Below are 22,547 nucleotides of genomic sequence, written 5' to 3' on the forward strand. Positions count from 1 at the left end.
CCTAAAAAATAGGTTAATTTACGACATCACGTTAGAAACCTCTAAAATTAGCAATGTTGCCTTAGTATATTATGCATGTATTATACATATAAACCTTCCTCTTGAATCACTCTATCTATTGAAAAAAACCGCATCGAAATCCGTTGCGTAGTTTTAAAGATTTAAGCGCACATAGTGATATAGGGACAGAAAAGGCGACTTTGTTTTATACTATGTAGTGATTTTATGTTATTATGATTTATATCATTAATTCAATACATAATATTAACCTCTTAATGCTACAGCGTGAACAATATTTTTTGCCATCTTCAGCTAAAACAAACTTGATTGTCCAGAAATGAAATAATTAACTGATCGTGCGAATTACACCCAAAATTAACAATTTTGTTAGTTATTAATAATAAAATATACTCAATAATAACAGTTATTAATAAATAAATAATAATGTTACTTGATGATATATTTGATATGAGAGTTACACTGCGAGAGCAAAAATGTTTAACTACTATACTTGATGCATAAACACTAATAATTACCGAAAACTGTAGAGGGAATGAGAGAAGACTTATTGTTTGAGGGAAATAGGAGACCATCTTCATTGTCATCTCTACTCCGTGTTGTCTACTTTGTGAGAAGTAACACCGGTAGACACATGGAGGGGATAACTTACCAAGTGATAATAATTGATGTTATGGATAGGGATAAAAAATTATAAAATTATTTAAAATGACTATTAAAACCAGGGGTTGGTGATAGAAAAGTTAAAATTAAAGGTGGTATGTATTTTCAATGCCACCTAATAAAAAATATTATATAAAATTTGTATTTAGGGGTTTAAAAAATGGATAGTAGCCGATTCTCAGACCTACTGAATTAGCATAAAAAATTTCATAAGAATCGGCCAAGCCGTTTCGGAGGAGCATGGGAACGAATTGTGACATGAGAATTGTATAAATAAGATAAGAGAGAACTTCATGAAAAATCGTAACTGCCACAAAATATAGACAAGATAACGTAAACACCTAATATATACACATTTGTTTTCTAACCTGGTTCCCAGCTGGTTTACAAACCCTTGCTAATATCAAATGACGTTCATGAATACCCGTGAAGGGAAGTATGCGGGAATGCGCGAGTGACGGGGGCGGCTTTTAGTCCGCTTGGGCTGAACAGCAGGCTGGGGGTTATCGAGGCGCAAACCCCTCTGGGAGGGATTATCCGAGAGGGCTGAAGTTTGGAGGAATTTGTAGAATATGTGGTTCACAAATCCGATTACAGTTGGGGCCTCAGTTGATCTGTGAATTTGGGAGTTTCTGACAAACCACGAAGCGCACGGAGCTTGCCGGAGTAACTTGTTTTGTACTACCTGGAGCTTTGAGATTAGATTTGGCGCAGCGTAGCTGGACCAAGTGTTTGACCCGAAGAGAGCCACTGATCTAATTAAGCTCTTGTAGAGCATAACATTGATAGTTGCTGGTAATTTGCCCCTGCTATATAGCAGCGGGTATAACGTGGATGATATTCCGTAGCCTTTTGAAATGATCTTTCTGATCTGGTGACTCCAAGCGAATCATTTATCAAAAATTAGACCAAAATAAGTGGCTTTGTCGCGCCAGGAGATTGTAGAATTATCCACTTGGGGCTTGTATATTCTTAAAAACTTAAACAAACCGGGGTTTATCTCATCTGGACCTGTTGCTTAACGTCGTCTCCGAACCACAATATTCGCCATTAAACCTACCTAAGATTCACTGACCAACTTAGATACCATCCCGGAAAACATTCGATCTTATTGGGACTGGAGACCTCACTTTCTTGACTGGAATAGTTATTCCTTAGAGGTTTAGGCTTTACGAGATTCAAACTCGCGACTATTATAACCGTAGGAACACCATCCCATTTTACTGCAGCTATCAAGCAGGCAGTAGGGCTACTTACAGTGTGCGGAAGAAATAATACAGGTTAAGAGAGCCATGGAAGTCAAGAATGAAAATAGAAAAACAACCTAAAAGATCAAGAGACAAAGGTATTAGCGAATTATTGCAAGAATATGAAAAATGTTAAACAATATCAAGATAGAATGGACCAAATGTGTAACAAGAGATAATATAAAACACGTTTCAACAAAACTTACAGCAGTTTTTATAAAAGTGGAATAAAATAGGTTTTTAAATTCTTAACTACATATGTTACAAAGTAATTTTTGGATTTTGACTCGAAATATAATTCGAATTCTCATAATCGTCTAAAGCGAACATTGTTAAAGGTCCATTCTTTGAAAATATGTAAAACTATAGTTTTTTTTTTAATTTCTAAATCATAAAACCCCCTTAAAGACACTCATTAGTACACACCCTAAGATTAAATTTTCTGTCTCATTTTAATAATCCTTATACATTTAAAGCTACACACCCTTTTATGTACCCTTTTCCATTATCCGCTTACAAACATTTATATATTGTAATTAAGACACATTTACATGTTACGTACGGAAAATCCTCATACCCTACCTTCACTGATATGACAGTGGCCTCAAGAGTAGTTTTCGCAATAATATCATTAAATGGTACCGTAAATATCACTACTTTTCACTACATACAAAGTTTAATATTAGCATATATTATATTTGAAGTTACAATTACAGGGCATATTACAATGATAATTTTAAAAATAACTTTATTCCTATTAATTGTTGAGAAATCATAAAAAGATTATCTATATTTCGATGGGCTCATCCTTCGACATACTAAAGATATAGTAAAAGTAGTGTTATAATATTTGGATTAGACCTCCCTTCTGTTCAATTATGTGGATGAGTGAATATGTCCTTTTCACGGTTACCCCTCATACACCAGATATAGGCAGGAAAAATATGTGAAAATTCGCAATATAAAACGTATTTCCTTAAAATTTTGTTTTAGTAATAAACAATGAGAGTTAATAATTTTCGAGTTATTTCTTTTTTCTAATATATTATAAAGAATAGCATTCCCAGTCAAGCCAGTAAGGTATCAAGTCTGAATATGAACGATTATCTTCTGGGATAATATCTAAGTTGGTCATTGAATAATTAGTAGGTAAAATTTGACAGGATTCAAATGTCACATTTACCTCCATAATTTGAACATGTTCCATTTAAGAGTTAATAGTTTCACAGCCCTATCCTTTTGTATTCAAAATGGACATGTAGTTATAATCATTAACTCTTTATTAAATATAGCCCTAAGTAGACTTTGCCCTATAATTAACTAGCTTTTATTATAAATTATTCCTCTAAAGTCTTAACTATATTGTCCTCTTATTTACTACGTGAACTGATAAAAAACAAAAACAAAAACAAATAAATTTAAGGCAAATGTGATCAAATGTACAACTAAATTACATCAAAAGTTTTGGTGCAAAGCCATTTAATATAAGTAGTGCCAAATTGTAGCCTTTTAAAAAGATGTTTGTAGACTGGCATCAATTAGAAGACTAATTATTTTGAAGGCGTTCACTTAATGTATTTTAATAAAGATATTGAATCAATATTCTGGCCTATTTAATGCTCTTTATATTTAAACTCAATTATATATTAACAAAATAATACAATTCGTAAAACAACAAGTTGATACTGATTTTATAGACAAGGTATTACCTTTTGATTGTTTTATTTCATTGTTAAGCTGTTTCTTTGATTTAATTTCCGAATTTTACCATAACAAGAGCACAGCACTAATTTTGATGTACATCATACATTTTAACATTGTGTTGCTGTACTTTAAAATATTACTTTTTGGCATGCGTCCTCCACTTTTACATATATCGTACAATTTAACGATTTTAATTATTTCATCCACAATTTCCACAGTAATATTAAAAAAGTAATTTAAATAATCACTTGTCCTCAGTACATTTTGCCTTGCAACATTTCTTCAATTGTTACCGATTTGTCGGCACAATAATATATTTCCGCATCATACTGGAATGCAGCTCTTTCAGGATCACGGGAGCGCTGTGTCTGCGGAATCGCTCAATTTCATTATGTCGTACTCGCTGTTGTTGTGTTTGATGTGCAGGAACTCGTTGCCTTCTAACCCTATCTACTTCATTGTCACTCTTTAAAGAACGCAATTCTGACATAGTAATTCGACTATTTTCTTCATCTGTTTCTCTGTGGTCATCAGTGCGGTTAATACGTGAGGTAGCTCTTCGCACATTTGTCAGGTCGTCTTCTCCTCGGACTAGTAAATTGTAATTAATCAAAGCGAAAGTTCTCGCGCACTTAACAGTAAAGTAAATTGTAATTATTCAAAACGAGAAAAGTTCTCGCACACTTAGCGGTAAAGTGTCACTATCACAAAAAATCTACAGAAAAAAGAGCACATAATTTGGCATGTCACTATCGCAAAGGATCACCGAAGTTAAGAATGTTCTCGGGTACTTACCGCTAATCGCCACTCAAAAAGATAGAAGAATGCACTCTTTGTCTGAGTTATCGATCGACATAGAAGATGGATCGACGTATTAGTTGGTTGTCAAATGTCAAATGTTATGGTTGCGTTCAGAAATTTAATTTGTGACAGAATTTAAGATTTATCAATTTATATAAAAATTAGATGATATATAGTTAACAACTGTAGTTAATCTACATAAAAATAATATGACAGTTAACAACTGTAGTTAGCTAAAATTAAGTTTATTTTTTGCCTCCTGAGAATAAAGATATAAAAATTCTAATTATTTATTCATTTTAAACTATTCCTTCTGTTTGATTTCTGAATGACGGGGGGTGCATCAAAGAGAAAACAAAATTGTTGTTTTTATTTAATTTCTAGTATTTTCATATTTATTCACCTTTTAAACCTACCCTGGACTTCCACAAATAAATCAAGATCAAAATTATCCGAATCGGTCCAGCCGTTCTTGAGTTTCAGTGAGACTAACGAACAACTATTCATTTATATATATATATATATATATATATATATATATATATATATATATATATATATATATATATATATATATATATATATATATAACCTGAGGTAAATGTCCTGCTACCATTTTGATTGCCTATAACTTTGCTCAAAGGAGAGATAAGTAAGTTTGGTTTTCATAAAAAGTTTATTTGGTCTTTACATTTTTTTTCGTTATGATTGAAAAATTATGTCGGATAAAAGCTTACCGCTGACGTGACGAAAATTGTGTTTGAGATGTTGAATCGTTTGGGGCTTATTCACAAAAACTTTTGATTTTAAAAAACTTAAAATATTTTCCTTACCGGTGTCTCTAGTGGAAATTTAAGGTAACCAAGTTGATGCAACGAAATGGCGTTCTTCTCAGCGCCTTCCTGCTAAGACCACGCAGAACTATTCTAAAATTATATGTTTTATGTTAACACTTTTTATATTACTCTATGCCCCTTACCTTTCGAAATTCCCTCTATTCGTACATCTAAATCTAACTCAAAATTCGCGATACGTACTCGTCTATTAGCCGCCTGATAAAATTTCGGAAATGATTAAATTTGACGTCGTCGTTAGCATAAATACCGTAAATGAACCAATAATCCGTGATAAAGCTCGTAAACAAAACTTCCTTAGCCTATTTGCATTCGGTGCGAGAGTCTTCTTAATCCCGCATTGATTGCACTCGAGCCATACGTGACGTCACATCCGGCTCGGGCAAATTCGGTTATGACGGTTCGAGTTTTCGGGTTATGATCCGGTCCCGTGACTCACGACACGAGCGCGTGTGTATGTGTGTGTGTGTGTGTCGAGGAGACGTCGATTTCAATAAAACTCTTAGGGACGACGTCGGCAGACTCCTCTAACGATTTACGCTTCCATTATTCGATTATGCCGAACAAGATTGAATACATCGAGTACAATGGACCGTTTTGTGTACGACTTGGAAAGATTCGTTTGTTATTTTTAGGATTCCGTTTATTTATAAGTAAGTTTCGTATCGAGAAAGTGTTATAAATAAATAAAATAGAGGAAATGACGTGTTTTATTGAAAAAGTTTTAAAAGAACGCTTCCCACAATGGAAGGCAAGGTTAAAGTCTGTAGTAGTTTATACCTATTATAGCAATTAAATTGTCATATTTGTTTAGTTTACCAACTATTGGTTTATCTGGACTGGGCCTAAAGTTTAACGTTGGCTCTGAACTGAACTAGTCACTAGGTAGACTAACTACAATTACTTATTACCAGGTATTTTGATTATTACCTTAAAGTAACTATAACAAGTCCTCTAATCCCATGAAAATATCATCTGTTGAATAGAACAATGAGCAGTTTTGTTCTAACTTAAATTGACAGATAATACTCGCTAGTTTTCCCTGTATCCTAGCAACGTAACCACACTATTTAACGTGTATCACAGTTCGCACGATACTTTTCTTTACATTAACTCTATTTCACTTTCATATGAGTTAAATAGCAGCAAGGTTCATATGGTTGAGTAACTTTGTTTGTGGCTACCAACAAATTTGGCAACAGTTTGGTCACCAATATCAATTTGAAGGACTTAATAGTTATTTTGACAGTATCAGGAAGCATCAACGATGTTCCTTCATAATCTGAAAACACTCAATCACCTGCTGATGTTCGTGTTGTTTTTGCTGTCACAACCTTGGAATTGAATGAGGCCCAAACGAGGTTCAAAATTTGCTTATACAAGGGCAGTATGTTATTTGTGGACAACTTCAAGTTTCTTACAAGAAGCCAATATATTTCCTACAGTTTGATGTTAAACTGATCTCGTATCTTTTTGACCCAAATTTATTGTAATTATAAGTTAATTTACAGATTCTTAGCAGAGCCAACAAAATGGATCTGGACTGAGTGCTACTTCTGTTTATTGGTAAAATTTTACGTGTACAGATTTACTTTAGTTTAACTTCACGAACTTCGTTAACTTTAACCAGTTCTAGTCCAATTGTTGATTATATTAATGGAGGTTTGGAGTTACTCAGAAGCCTCATCAAGATTCTTTCCTACGGCTATAATTGCAGTGTCCTCAGCAGAAGTTCCAATTGTTTCATATTCATGATTTAAGATATCACTGCCTATACTGCATGACCTAGACTACTTGGTCTGATTTATTTTATTTCAGCCTCGTTTAATTATAAAATATATTTCTTATAAGTAATATTGCAAAAGTATGGGCGATATAGATCTTCTCTTTAGTGGAGCACAATTTGCTTCCTTCTAATGACTTTTCAATGACGCTTGTGATCTTATACACTTCATCGACGGTGAAATAGTGTTTTATATATTCATAAGTATTTTCGTGTACCTTCGACATACCGATAGTTTCATATTAGAAATCATATGAGAAAAGTTTTATACTTTTCATATAACACTCGTAACAACAGTTTTGAATATCGGATACCTTTGTGACTTAGTTATTTTGTTAAAAATATTTTCCGCAGAGCTTTCTACCGTACTTGCATTTCTTTAAAACAATTTATCATTTTGCCACCCGATGGCTTTTATCCTTTTCATCTCATTCTTCTGATTGAAAATAAACTCCTAACTGTCAATTCGGGGAAAGACGCTGCTCAATATTTCGATATAAACTTGACGTTCGTCTAATAAATCATTTACGTTCAAGCATGACAATACAACAATTCGATAAATGATCGGGGTGGCTTCAAATTTTCCAGCCATTTCACTAAAAGGTATATGTATTTATGTGAATCCGTGCCGGCTTAGTTCTCCGGAACAGGCCGATCGATATCCTAACCGAAAAACACTTAAGGTAAATTGAAAATCCCTGACCAGTTTTCCAGATGCGTTGCCTTTTGACAAGTCACTTTTTTTTTCGAGCCGTTTCGAATTTTATTGAAATCTTCGGGGAATCAACCGAATGTAGTTGCTCATTCTTCCGCGTTTATTTTCATTCGGTTCCGCGATACCTGTCTCATAGAGAACCGAGCACTTTCCGAAAACAAAACAAGAGATATTTGATTTATTATTTTTACATTTTCGGTGCTGTAGCTCGCGAGGATATTAAAGTGTTTTTTTTTTGAAAATCCAGGATTGTTTTACGGATCATATTTCAACTGATTTATTTAATTCTTGTTCTGGCACTCTAAAAGTAATAGGTCAATTGAAAAGTCCCCGGCCAACCATAGTAAAACACATTTTTTTGTCAAAATTAGTTTTTTTTATTCAACATAATTCACTTCAAGGGTGATACACTGATTATTGCGACCTTCCAACCTTTCGATACCATTTTTGTAGTACGATTTGTCCTTTGCTTCAAAATAGGCCTTAGTCTCGTCGATCATGTCTTCGTTCGACGAAAATTTCTTCCCAGCGGGCATTCTTTTGAGATCTGGGAACAGGAAATAGTCGCTGGTGGCCAGATCTGGAGAATACGGTGGATGACGAAGCAATTCGACGCCCAATTCATGAATTTTTTGACACGGTGCATTATCTGAATTAAGCAGAACTTTCTTTTTCTTCAAATGCGGCCGTTTCTCGACGATTTCATCCTTCAAACGGTCCAATAATGCTACGTAATAGTCGCTGTTGATGGCCCTTGCCTTTTCAAGGTAGTCAATGAAAATTATTCCATGCACATCCCAAAATACAGATGCCATAACCTTGCCAGCCGACTGTTGCATTTTCCCACACTTTGATGCGAATTCATCGTGTCAAGTCCTCGGATGACTGTCGATTGGACTTCAGAGTGAAATGGTGGAGCCATCTTTCATCCATTGTCACACATCGATGAGAAACTCGAGTTAATTACGCTTAATCATCTTCAAACACTGCTCCGAATCATCAGCTCGTCGTTGCTTTTGGTCAAAAGTGAGCTCGCGCGGCACCGACTTTACACAGAGCTTTCTCATACCCAAATATTCGTGAATGACATGATGTACACGTTTAGCTGATATCTTTAGAGTGTCTGCTACTTGATTCAGTTTCAATTTACGGTCATTCAAAATCATTTTGTGGATTTTTTTAATGTTTCATTTCATTTCGTCGTTAACAACCTGTTTTTGGCGTCCACAACGTTCACCGTTTTCAGTGCTCTTTTCACCACGTCTTAACTTAGTTGTTGATTGATTTTCCTGGGGTAGTATCCGGAAACTCGGCATCAAGCCAAGTTTTTGCTTCAACTGTATTTTTTTCACGATACCAAAAGTTACTTCACTCAAAATGCTATAATTCACAAACTAATGATCCAACAACTGTCCAATTTATACACGCATCATTTGAGGCTTAGGGTTAACTAAAAAACATATGGATTTAATTCTATTAGCGTCATCTATGTGTCAGGTCGGGGACTTTTCAATTGACCTGTTACACTTCCTTTTGGTACACATGCTTTAACTTATTTTATTGTAAAGTAGGCTTCCCTCTGTCTGACCTTAAACATTCTAGCTGTCATGAAAGATTTCAATAATTTAGTGTGTTGTTTCTGTAATATTTTCTGTAGCTTATAAACCAGACAGTCATGTCTCATACTTTAATAAAATAATCATTACATCATTTAATCTCCTAAAAAATAATTGAATCTTAAACAAAACCAGAACAATTTATCTTCAACAAATCGATCATACTTAACAGAATCCACATTAATATTTCCATTTCGGGCAAACAACGGGAAACTTCTCGAGTGATTGACGTATTTCTCCATGTTTTTCTGCTTTGGGCCGGTGTTTATTCAACAGCGGCAGGGAGAAATATTCCAGGTATCCGTAACTTCGCCCGAAAATTAATGAAATTAATGACTTCGTCGGGCACGGGAAAATGACTCTGCTAATCTTCCTTCCAGACGGAAAAGAGAAAACAATTAAGAGGTCAAGAGATTATTAAGAAAAATAATCCTTTACTGAAAAAAATTATTATAAAATGGCGCCACGGAACGAAATTCGGCTCGAAAATAAGACGCCGCGGTCTCGAATTATAATGATGATATACGATAAATGTGTTCGTCAGTCAGTTTTGTTTTAATTAATGAAAGCTGAAATCGGGGAGGGTATTTTGTCGGTATTTAATTTATTTAAGTCTCCTAATAAGACGTCGGATTTTTCGTTATTTTCATTTTTCATTTAATATTAAAATTAATAACAGCAATTACGAGAGCTACCTGTAATTAAAGATAAGTTATAGATTTTTTGCTTTTCTTGAAAGGGATGGATTGTTTTGTCCTCTTTTAGTATCCGGATACACAGACAGCAAAAAAAATTTTGAGACATTCCTTCGTTTCAGAGACGATATTTTCACAGAAGAAATTCGTCTCATCGAATCACAAAATGGATTTTTAAAGATTATATAGATGTGAGTTGTTCTGATCTTATTCTGACAATTGTTTCACTTTAAAAATACTTATACGAAGAAAATTATGTTACATAATCAGAATACTCTTAAACATTCCCAAGAAAAAAACCATGTCGAAACAACTATCTTTCCTCAACAACGGTCCTATTATACTGTGTGCTTTTATGACAAATTTTATCTGTTCAGCACTAAAACTTAAACGGATTTGTTGCAATAAAACAATATGAACATTTTAAATCAAATTTATTTATTTATATTATTAATTTTATTAAAAAATTGTAATATATCTTTACAAATGGATAATGAATCAAAATAGCTTAGGTTAAAGTGGTCAATAGAAAAAATGAACCATATATTCTGAAAGAAAATGACCCAAATATTAACTTTTCCTCTTGTGAAGCTCTGAATCCCTTTTCTTTACAAACCAGCAATAATCTGCTAACATTTTAGCGTTCCATCTTCCAGGATATTGCTCTTCTATCTGTGTTATATTCTTGTGAAAGCGTTCAATGAATGAATCATGTGAAATGTGAATGCCAGAAATGTATTATTAATGACATTCCCCATCCCATCGTTTTAAATTTTTGTTACACTCACACAGTAAGTCATTCACTAAAAACTCGGTATTTTCAGTTATGAGGTTGTGTAAAAATCCATGAACTACTTTCTCTGGAAATAACCAAGCCGCCAACACTTTCTAAGTATTCTTATATGTAGATGAACAAAAATGCCTTCTCTTAATTTAGCATCACTTAGTTTAGAGGAAACAATTCTCAAATACAAAAATTCTTTACCATTTTTATCCATGCCGTTGACAAAATGTTTCATCAAACTAAGATTTTTATATGTAAGGATGGAAGAATCACATTTTCTTGTGGAATAAGCGGTTCATATTTAACGTCTGATTTACCACAAACAAAGTTAGTTCTTTTTATTGAATCATAGTGATTTTTTGCATCTCTACTGTCTCACAAAGGGTCAAAGTAACAACATTTCTCGAAAACTCCCTGTAGCCCAAATAATAGAGCAATACATTTTCCAGTTATATTCTTTGTATGTGATTAGACCTAAAATTAGTTTCATGTCTTCATACATTTCCTTTAAAATCACTCTATATCCAATAGAGATGGAAAGATATCAGTTGCTATTGTGGAGTAATACAAATTTTAAGCGTAAATAGTATTCACACTATTACTAAGGAACGTGATGTCTTAGACAACCATATCAATAGACAATGTTTTAACAATGAAATTATGTCACACAGTGTAATCGCAAAAATATAAAGTCATCTTTAACTAAGTTTCTAGATACTCTGGATATATTTGAATACAAGAGTGTTAACAAGAATGCTAAGAAGGAAATTAAGTTAATGAGTATTAGTTCATGTGTGTGAATAGTGTATGAATATTAGTTTATTAAGAAATAGTAATATATATTTACAAATGGATAATGAATCAAAATAGCTTAAGTTTAAGTGGTCAACAGAAAAAAATATGTATATGGTTAATATTCTGTAAGAAAATGACCAAATATTAACTTTTCCTCTTGTGAATCTCTGAATCCCTTTTCATTACAAACCAGCAATAATCTGCTAACATTTTAGCGTTCCATCTTCCTGGAAAATGCTCTTCTATCTGTGTTATATTCTTGTGAAAGCGTTCAATGAATGAATCATGTGAAATGTGAATGTAAGAAATGTATTATTAATGACATTCCCCATCCCATCGTTTTAAATTTTTGTTACACTCACACAGCAAGTCATTCACTAAAAACTCGGTATTTTCAGTTTTGAGATTGTGCAAAAGTCCATGAACTACTTTCTCTGGAAATAACCAAGCCGCCAACTCTTTCTAAGTGTTCTTATTTGTAGGTGAACAAAAATGCCTTCTTTTAATATTGTATCACTTAGTTTAGAGGAAACAATTCTCAAATACAAAAATTCTTTACCATTTTTATCCATGCCGTTGACAAAATGTTTCATCAAACTAAGATTTTTATATGTAAGGATGGAAGAGTCACATTTTCTTATAGAATAAGCGGTTCATATTTAACGTCTGATTTACCACAAACAAAGTTACTTCTTTTTATTGAATCATAGTGATTTTTTGCATCTCTACTGTCTCACAAAGAGTGAAAGTAACATCTCGAAAACTCCCTGTAGCCCAAATATTGAGCAACACATTTTCCAGTTCTATTCTTTGTATTTGATTAGGCCTAAAATTAGTTTCATGTCTTCATACCTTTCCTTTAAAATCACTCTATATGCAATAGAGATGGAAAGATATCAGTTGCTATTGTAGAGTAATACAAAGTTTAAGCGTATATAGTATTCACACAATTACTAAGAAACGTGATGTCTTAGACAACCATATCAATAGACAATGTTTTAACAATAGTATTATGTCACACAGTGTAATCGCAAAAATATAAAGTCATCTTTAACTAGGTTTCTAGATACTCTGGATATATTTGAATACAAGAGTATTAACAAGAATGCTAAGGATGATTTTATGGGTACACTGTTCATCTAAGTTGCACCATTTAATAGATAATTTGTTGCCTAAGTAAAATTATTATTTCCATTAATCGTAGATAAATCAAATTAAATACCAATATTATAATAATTTGCTTGATTTCCTTCCTTTTTGTTACAAAAACAATACAAGTAAAAAATATCTCTTTGGCACGGTTAAACAAAAGATTTTTCTCTTTTCTCAAGTAAATTTCTCCAACTTCCAACCGCAACGAGGACGTACTTGTTTAAACTGAAGGGCGATAATTTATTTTAGCGCGCTGTTCCTGAACACAACTACAAAGGTGTAAAACAGAGTAAAAAATACGGACGAGAGTCATAAGGATTGTTTTTTAGTGACAATGGGAACAGCAATTTTCCATCACTTAATTTATTGCGTCGCATATGAAACGGACAGCTTTTGAAAAAAAATTCTATATTAAAAAGTGTCATTTCGATTTGTTACCGAATAGGTATCGCCCAACATGCGTAATAATAAATGTTGATATTAATTCGTATCATTTTTTTTTGACGAAAAAACAGTGTAATTAAAAGGAAATTAATTGAAAAAAATGCTCAGCACTTTGTCAATTTCAGGAGAGAAAAACAAAAATAATCGTATTCGTAATAACGCTTCATTTTCAACTACAATTTATAAATCAACATATCTTTTACAGTCCTCAAAAATATGTTTCATTGATCGGAACAAACAGTAGTCAAATGGTGCAACATCTGGAAAATACATCAACGTAGATTGATTGACAGACTGATTTTTAAATGTATCAGATGTATATATTATAATTTTTAGTTATTATTTCTGTATATTACACACCAGCCATTCTTATGCCCTCTCCATATAAGGAAATTTAAGTTTGATATTTAAGTTTGAGTATGCTGTTTCCAAAAATGACTTCTCTCTTATCATAGGATGATATGTTTGTTGACAATTTAGGTAAATGTGTTAACCGAGTTATTACATCAACATAAAAGAGAATGTACTTGAAAAATATCATTTTACTTACAAACCATTAATTTTCTTTTTTATATCCTGTTACTTAGCAATTTGTTTCTTTCAATCAAAAATATAATATGTTGTCAGATTTTCATCGGCAGATATATCTTTAACAGAATTTTGCGCCCAAAATTTGATGCCATCCCCATCTTCTGTCTTCAATTTTGATTCTAGATCGGGTATACTAATTCTTTTGCGACGAGAATATTTTGGATTGTCCACTTCCTGAAATACAGCGGCTAACTGGATAATGTGTTGGTCTAGTTTGGCTTGATTGTTCCTACTGCACGGCTTAATTTCACATTCCACATTCACGATTAGCAAATTCAAATTTAGGTACACACAAACCATTAATGGTACAATATTTTAATGTAATATACGTTCACTAGCACTCAAAATTATTATAGTTCCCATCTTTTCTTTTATTTTGTTCTTTGTATATTTTTTCTTGTGGGAAGAATCTCTCAAGTGTCCAACAGTACTCTGATATCACTGAAGTGCTCCATTTTCCTTTGTATCTTTTCTTCATTTCTTGAATGTCCTAGTGGAATCGTTCACCCTGCCCTTCACCTACATTTTCTAAATTTTCCGGAAAGTAATCGAGGCGAGAATGAGGAAAATGTACTTTTAAACTTACTAGGTAAACTTTTGGCGGTTTGTTTATAGTTAGGGCGTTTGTGGTTTGTATGGCATCCTTAAAAAGAATGAGGATCCATTATGGTCATGATGAATTGTGTCGTAAGCCATCCAGTGTCTGGTCCGATGAAAACATCTTCCTTCACCTTTGCTTCTGCGAGGCCTGAAGAATTTGCAACTACTTATTTTATTCAATCTCCATCTTTAGAAGGTGATTTAAGAAATATCTTCATCAATACTAACTATATTGCAGCAGTGGTAAAATAAATTTATTTGGAAGTACCAATGTTTTTTTTGGATAACGTTCTTTTCACCAACATTTCAACAACACATATTTTCTCTGCTATCCCACAGACACAAAAAGGGAGGGAATTTGATAAAGACATCTTATTATCCGAGCAATATGCGTACTATTTTAATATCGCTACAAATCTGCCAGCCGTGGTCATATTTTAATATATCACAACAGTTTTTTTTTTCAGAGAAAATACTACATAATATTCAAGATATGGAAAACATAAATTAAATCAAAGTATTGGCCATTAGATTATATACATCTTGCTCATCTTTCAATCATTTAAATTTGTGGATGCCATCCCACAAAAACTCATCGAGCCATTTTCACCCAACCTGGAAATTGTCGAGGTGTTGCTCTGCAAGCGCGTATCCCATTGATGCGAAAAGTTTATAGTCATATATGTCATTAGTAGAATAATGACAGTAGAATAAATTAATATATCTGTGAAATCATAACATTGCATACTAACCTAACGACATCTATTAAAAAACCATTAAGGACTTTCCGTTACGCCTGATAAACATCAATTGAAAATACTCAAATGACTTTCTTGTTGCAGACCTATGTCATAATCAACAATTCCTTGTTATCAAAGAATGATGTTGGCTTCGTCGCAGAGAAAAGGAAAATTAACCACCTTTAGTTCGTCTGCGAACAAACATTTTAAAACTAACAGCAACTAGCGTTTCAGTCTCCTATCCCATTATACACCATCTCCGAAATCCAATCAAAACTTAAGACAAACAGAATTAAAACGAGACCAAATTAAAATTGAGTTTGGGTTACGGGCATTACCGCAGCTTAAATCCTCATCCAGACCAATGAAGGGTTCCTCGGACATTGTCCCTATTATGCATTTATTAAATAAAATCGCAAATTCGCGTTGTTTAGCATATTTTTAACTTTGTTTTAATCGAATGAACGTCCGGAAGGTCCTAGATGTAATTTGTTTTCGGACTTTGCGTATACTAAACGTACTCCATTATATTTAATCGAGTTTTGATGATACGTTCGACATTCAGATCTTGTTCGGATCATTTTTGTTTGAAAATTAAATCGTTATTTAATTTTGTTAATATAAAAGATGTATACCACCGTAAACAGAAGTTTTTTGATATTAAAATGATTGAACCGATTTCAAAAAATAAATAAGGAACTCACTAAAAAGTAAAAAAATAATAAAACACAGATGTTTAACACAAAAAAAGCATTTTTAAATCAAATGTGTACCTAATAATAGTTGTAATAACTAAATAAAAATAAACAGAAACTTTGTTTAACCTATCTACTACGCGTATTTTATATTCTACTACATAACACAATTTAGCTTAATACCTAACTATACCTATTAATCTATTTACAATATTATTTTACCTACAACCAAATGGTAAATTAGTTCGTAAATTAATTTTGTGTATATGTCACAGAACTATATTATTATTTTGTATTCTCTAGGCTCGGCACCGAATTCAAACCGTCATTCACATTCACATCTTATTCGGATCGCTTTTGTTTGAAAAATAAATCGTCATTTAATTTTATTAATATAAAAGATGTATACCACCGTAAACAGAAGCTTTTTGATTTTGAAATGATTGAACCGATTTCAAAAAATAAATAAGGAACTCATTAAAAAGTAAAAAATAATGAAACATAGATGTCTAACACAAAAAAAAACATTTTTAAATAAAATATGTACCTAATAATAGTTGTAATAACTAAATAAAAATAAACAGAAACTTTGTTTAACATATCTACTACGCGTATTTTATATTCTACTACATACACACAATTTAGCTTAATACCTAACTATACCTATTAATCTATTTACAATATTATTTTACCTACAACCAAATGGTAAATTAGTTCGTAAATTAATTTTGTGTATATGTCACAAAATTATATTATTATTTTGTATTCTCTAGGCTCGGCACCGAATTCAAACCGTCATTCACATTCACATCTTGTTCGGATCGTTTTTGTTTGAAAAATAAATCGTCATTTAATTTTATTAATATAAAAGATGTATACCACCGTAAACAGAAGTTTTTGATTTTGAAATGATTGAACCGATTTCAAAAAATAAATAAGGAACTCACTAAAAAGTAAAAAATAATAAAACACAGATGTTTAACACAAAAATTTTTAAATCAAATATGTACCTAATAATAGTTGTAATAACTAAATAAAAATAAACAGAAACTTTGTTTAACATATCTACTACGCGTATTTTATATTCTACTACATACACACAATTTAGCTTAATACCTAACTATACCTATTAATCTATTTACAATATTATTTTACCTACAACCAAATGGTAAATTAGTTCGTAAATTAATTTTGTGTATATGTCACAAAATTATATTATTATTTTGTATTCTCTAGGCTCGGCACCGAATTCAAACCGTCATTCACATTCACATCTTGTTCGGATCGTTTTTGTTTGAAAAATAAATCGTCATTTAATTTTATTAATATAAAAGATGTATACCACCGTAAACAGAAGCTTTTTGATTTTGAAATGATTGAACCGATTTCAAAAAATAAATAAGGAACTCCTTAAAAAGTAAAAAATAATAAAACATAGATGTTTAACACAAAAAAAGCATTTTTAAATCAAATATGTACCTAATAATAGTTGTAATAACTAAATAAAAATAAACAGAAACTTTGTTTAACCTATATACTACGCGTATTTTATATTCTACTACATACACACAATTTAGCTTAATACCTAACTATACCTATTAATCTACTTACAATATTATTTTACCTACAACCAAATGGTAAATTAGTTCGTAAATTAATTTTGTGTATATGTCACAAAACTATATTATTATTTTGTATTCTCTAGGCTCGGCACCGAATTCAAACCGTCATTCACATTCACATCTTGTTCGGATCGTTTTTGTTTGAAAAATAAATCGTCATTTAATTTTATTAATATAAAAGATGTATACCACCGTAAACAGAAGCTTTTTGATTTTGAAATGATTGAACCGATTTCAAAAAATAAATAAGGAACTCCTTAAAAAGTAAAAAATAATAAAACATAGATGTTTAACACAAAAAAAGCATTTTTAAATCAAATATGTACCTAATAATAGTTGTAATAACTAAATAAAAATAAACAGAAACTTTGTTTAACCTATATACTACGCGTATTTTATATTCTACTACATACACACAATTTAGCTTAATACCTAACTATACCTATTAATCTACTTACAATATTATTTTACCTACAACCAAATGGTAAATTAGTTCGTAAATTAATTTTGTGTGTATGTCACAAAATTATATTATTATTTTGTATTCTCTAGGCTCGGCACCGAATTCAAACCGTCATTCACATTCACATCTTGTTCGGATCGTTTTTGTTTGAAAAATAAATCGTCATTTAATTTTATTAATATAAAAGATGTATACCACCGTAAACAGAAGTTTTTGATTTTGAAATGATTCAACCGATTTCAAAAAATAAATAAGGAACTCGTTAAAAAGTAAAAAATAATAAAACATAGATGTTTAACACAAAAAAAGCATTTTTAAATCAAATATGTACCTAATAATAGTTGTAATAACTAAATAAAAATAAACAGAAACTTTGTTTAACCTATATACTACGCGTATTTTATATTCTACTACATACACACAATTTAGCTTAATACCTAACTATACCTATTAATCTACTTACAATATTATTTTACCTACAACCAAATGGTAAATTAGTTCGTAAATTAATTTTGTGTGTATGTCACAAAATTATATTATTATTTTGTATTCTCTAGGCTCGGCACCGAATTCAAACCGTCATTCACATTCACATCTTGTTCGGATCGTTTTTGTTTGAAAAATAAATCGTCATTTAATTTTATTAATATAAAAGATGTATACCATCGTAAACAGAAGTTTTTGATTTTGAAATGATTCAACCGATTTCAAAAAATAAATAAGGAACTCGTTAAAAAGTAAAAAATAATAAAACATAGATGTTTAACACAAAAAAAGCATTTTTAAATCAAATATGTACCTAATAATAGTTGTAATAACTAAATAAAATTAAACAGAAACTTTGTTTAACCTATATACTACGCGTATTTTATATTCTACTACATACACACAATTTAGCTTAATACCTAACTATACCTATTAATCTACTTACAATATTATTTTACCTACAACCAAATGGTAAATTAGTTCGTAAATTAATTTTGTGTGTATGTCACAAAATTATATTATTATTTTGTATTCTCTAGGCTCGGCACCGAATTCAAACCGTCATTCACATTCACATCTTGTTCGGATCGTTTTTGTTTGAAAAATAAATCGTCATTTAATTTTATTAATATAAAAGATGTATACCACCGTAAACAGAAGTTTTTGATTTTGAAATGATTCAACCGATTTCAAAAAATAAATAAGGAACTCGTTAAAAAGTAAAAAATAATAAAACATAGATGTTTAACACAAAAAAAGCATTTTTAAATCAAATATGTACCTAATAATAGTTGTAATAACTAAATAAAATTAAACAGAAACTTTGTTTAACCTATATACTACGCGTATTTTATATTCTACTACATACACACAATTTAGCTTAATACCTAACTATACCTATTAATCTACTTACAATATTATTTTACCTACAACCAAATGGTAAATTAGTTCGTAAATTAATTTTGTGTGTATGTCACAAAATTATATTATTATTTTGTATTCTCTAGGCTCGGCACCGAATTCAAACCGTCATTCACATTCACATCTTGTTCGGATCGTTTTTGTTTGAAAAATAAATCGTCATTTAATTTTATTAATATAAAAGATGTATACCACCGTAAACAGAAGTTTTTGATTTTGAAATGATTCAACCGATTTCAAAAAATAAATAAGGAACTCGTTAAAAAGTAAAAAATAATAAAACATAGATGTTTAACACAAAAAAAAGCATTTTTAAATCAAATATGTACCTAATAATAGTTGTAATAACTAAATAAAATTAAACAGAAACTTTGTTTAACCTATCTACTACGCGTATTTTATAGTCTACTACATACACACAATTTAGCTTAATACCTAACTATACCTATTAATCTACTTACAATATTATTTTACCTACAACCAAATGGTTACTTTGAAGACGGGACCGAGTCACAAATCAGATTTGTTTAGTACGTAAATTAATTTTATATTATATTTATTTTCACCGAATTCAAATCGAAATCAGTTGGTAGTATTAGTATATCATCGTATATTACAACATATCGTCGATTTCTCCGACAAATATGGGCAGATTTTATATATTATGTATTACGCTAAATCCTATGTAAATAGTAGAATATAAAGTATGTGTAGTGGGTAAGTTAATAAGGTTTTTGTTTATTTTTATTTAGTTCTATCAACAATTATTATATACATATTTTATTTTCAAACTTTTTTTTGTGTTAAAAATCGATGTTTAGTTGTTTTTTACTTCTCAGTGAGTTATTTATTTATTTTTTGAAGTCGGTTCAATTTTTTTTAATACTCTATATTAGTTGATTATATATTGTATTATATAATATTATATAATATATATTGTGTTATATATGCATTGGTTACTATATGCCTTAATTGGGATTTCAATATAAAAAAGATATTTTTGCAGAGTAACATAACTGTATTTAAATAGATAGTTCTTCTTAAAATCTGCTTCTTGTACCTAGCTTATAATAACTGAATCACTGGTCAGGCATCCATTGGGCCAGACATATCGATGATGTAGGCTTCAATTTGTTATTTTAGTGAGAAAGGCCCTAATATGACGCGATTTTTTTTACGAGAGTAATGATTTTGGTACCTTTCTGATTAATTTTACATTTACTTTTCGATTAGCTTAATGAAGTAACATAGTTGGTTGAGATATATAGTTATTTGATTTGAAAAGATTTGCTATTCAAGACAAGCAAACTCTTTCTGGAACTTATATCCCAATTGTCTATTTTGGTTCGAAAATAATGAATTTGAAGACCTATTAAACGTAATAGTAGCCCAAACTCTCAGAAAGCGTTTAGCTAACTCAACATTTGAAGCATAAATTGATTCCAGTCGGTTATATGCGATCCAAACAGGTCCAATATAGCTGGCACACGAAATAACTTGTAATGGACAGTTCAACCAGTTTCAACATCGCTGTTTCATTGCTTGACAGGTAAAAAAAGAAGAATATTCTATGGTGTACTCTAACCGACAGTAAAAAGTACAAATATTGGACATATGGTGCTATCCGCAAAGTGCAGTGTTTTAAGAGTTGCTAAATCAAATATATCCGCAAATATCTATCGACATCAATTGAATAAATTGAACTACGTATTGTTGCAAAAAAAAACAGCAATAGCAAGTTACAGATGCAGTCATCCTCTTGAATAATAATGCTCGACCACATGTTACAAGAGTTATAAGGGAACTGTTCCCTAATATACTGTTCCGTAATGAGAAGCTCTATCACACCCAGCAGACTTACCAGACATAGCGCCTTCTAATCTCCACCTATTTAGATCGATACCGTATGGCTAGACTCGCACGCGGCTTTTAAATGCTGAAGAACTAACATCATTCTTTCAACTTTTTGTTGATAGAAAAATGGGAAAAAACAGAATTGATTAATATAGGTTGTATCAACTTTTTTCAATAAATAACTCTTTATGGTGAAAAATTACCAGTATGCTTGCAAACACCTAATATATGAAGCAGGCTGTAGTGAGAAAAGCACTAGATTGGGTGAATATACCAAACGATATTCAACCAACCATATTCACCAGACCCTGCACCTTCATATTATCATTTTTACCAGTAGATAGGTGGAGCATTTTTGATACTTTAAGATAGGATGTTTAATGATTAGATTTAAGGATTGTAGGATTGTTTTAAAAAATCTCAAAAATGCCAGTGAGTTTGAAAGTCAGTAGAGTATTTTTAAATTAATAATATTGGAATATATAGAGAAAAATTAACATCATTGATATACTACAAGAAAATGTTTATAGAAAGGCAAGTCTTCGGCAAATATTTTTCTAACAGTTGTAATAACAAATCGTTTTAAAATTTATTTCTATAATAAATACTGAAATTTGTCAACAGCATTCAGAGTTTTCTACCAAAACATGGATGTACTTGATGTTTGTGATTATTTGCAAATATAAGTATACATAGAATAGGTTGATAAAACCGACAAAAACCAGATATTGACATGCTCTGTCAAGTAATATAATTTAATTGAATTGAATATCAAGTAATACCTTCAAACCTTATTTTCAATTATTTTTGCCTGACCAGAACGCACTTTGTCTTCTGTGTCAAAATCACCATTTTTAAAACTTCGATATCAGCGTTCATATGTTTAAGATGGAATGATATTTGGATGGAATAGCTTCAGCCGCCTTATTCCACAGATTGAAGTAAATAAATAAAACTTGCAAATGCAGGAAACAAATTCAGATATTGTCAACTAACTGAAATTATGTGTTGTTTACACTTAGACCAAACGAAACATTCTAAAAGTTGAGCAATTGTGTGCGCCTTCAACATGAACTTGGTTACAAATGTATCCGATGAGATTTAATGCAAAGTAATGTCCTCTGTTGTAAATCATTTAATAAGAATTTATAAATAACAATTCAATTGAAAAGTCCCCGGCCTACCATAGTAAAACAATTTTTTTACCAAAATTTTTTTTCTTTCATAATTTTCTTTAAGGGTGATACACTGAGTATAGCGACCCTCCAACTCTTCGATACTACTTTTCTAGTACGATTAGTCAT

General features: G+C 31.3%; 1 protein-coding gene across 5 annotated transcripts in view; it reads left to right on the top strand.

The window, feature by feature from the left end:
- mub (poly(rC)-binding protein mub) overlaps positions 1–22,547 on the top strand; it is a 435,856-nt gene that overhangs the window by 187,529 nt on the left and 225,780 nt on the right. The window lies entirely within an intron of this gene.

Source organism: Rhynchophorus ferrugineus, unplaced genomic scaffold (assembly GCF_030347505.1).
Source record: "Rhynchophorus ferrugineus isolate W39M unplaced genomic scaffold, kcgeb_rfMv2 rfM2, whole genome shotgun sequence".
NCBI lineage: Eukaryota > Metazoa > Arthropoda > Insecta > Coleoptera > Curculionidae > Rhynchophorus > Rhynchophorus ferrugineus.